Below are 1,426 nucleotides of genomic sequence, written 5' to 3'. Positions count from 1 at the left end.
GGTGAGTTGTATGGAGAGAGTAACGTGGAAATTTATGATGCCATATGTAAAATAGACAGCCAATGGGAATTTGCTGTATGACTCAGGGAACTCAAATGGGCACTGTGACAATATAGAAGGGTGAGATGGGGAGGGAGATGGCAGGGAGGTTTGAGAGGGAGGGGACATGGGTGTACCTATGGCTGATTCTTGTTGACATCTGACAGAAGACAACAAAATTCTGTAAAGCAATTATCCTTCAATTAAAAAATTAAGTGGCCAAAAAGAAAACAAAGCTCTATCCAACTGTTCCCCACAGACATCGAAACCGTTCTTTTCTCAGTGTTGCACATTTTTTCATACCACTTGCATAGAACTGATGACATTATAATATAGTCAGTATCTGCTTCCCACATTAGAACTGAGTTCTGTAAGGGCAGAGGTGCAGCTCACTCACGCTTGAATTCTCTCAGCTTCCGGTATGGTAACTACCACATATTAAAGGCTCAACATATTCATTCAAAACCAACAGAAACTACATTTGCTACATGAAATGGAAAGGAGGCATTTACTTAGACACCATGTGTGCATGTACTTAGTCACTCAGTCATGTCTGACTCTTTGCGACCACCAGACTCCCCTGTCCATGGGATTTCTCGGACAAGAATACCGGAGCAGGTTGCCATGCCCTTCTCCACGGGATCTTCCCAACACCATGCACCACTATTAACTGGGCTTCTGACAGCTTAGGTCAATACAATCTTGAAAAGCTGAAATGGGAATTCTGGATTGGGAAGCTATGGTTTTCTTGGGAAACTACAAACTCTGAGACTATCTTCCTCTTTGTGGTTACTACAGTTCAGTTGGCACCATTTTTGAAACTGTAAAGAGCTCATTAGACTTTTCACCTAAACAGCAAAGAAATGTATTTCAATTCCTGTTCCAACTCCAGTCAACTGGTGATGGCTGCCTGGAGCTCTGATTTTTGAGGACACATTCAGGCTTCATAGAATTAAAGATATTTGCCATAAAAAAGAGACAGCAACCCATGGGAAGAAGGGCATGTATGACATACATGTGTCGTCCCTGCTCTAAAGGAAACACGACATGGGTTCAGACAAACGGCATACTTGCAGAGTTCCAGGATAAAACTACTCTCCAGCCTGAGAAGAACTGAAGATGATACAATTTTGACTTCACGGCTGAATTTTGTTGGCTCTTGATGCTATGTCTTTCTAGAAAGTAAGTGCTTAGTCTTTTTTATCTGAAGACCTCTGCAAATAACTACTGACAGTTTCATCCTTTAGAAAAGTACAATGTGCAGAAGCATTCTGCTGCTAAGTCGCTTCAGTCGTGTCCGACTCTGTGTGACCCCATAGACAGCAGCCCACCAGGCTCCCCCGTCCCTGGGATTCTCCAGGCAAGAACAGTGGAGTGGGTTGCCACT

The sequence above is a fragment of the Bison bison genome, unplaced genomic scaffold (genome assembly GCF_000754665.1).
Source record: "Bison bison bison isolate TAMUID 2011002044 unplaced genomic scaffold, Bison_UMD1.0 scf7180017864286, whole genome shotgun sequence".
Classification (NCBI taxonomy): Eukaryota; Metazoa; Chordata; class Mammalia; order Artiodactyla; family Bovidae; genus Bison; species Bison bison.
The sequence above is the reverse complement of the archived record's forward strand: the minus strand, read 5'-3'. Positions refer to the sequence as shown.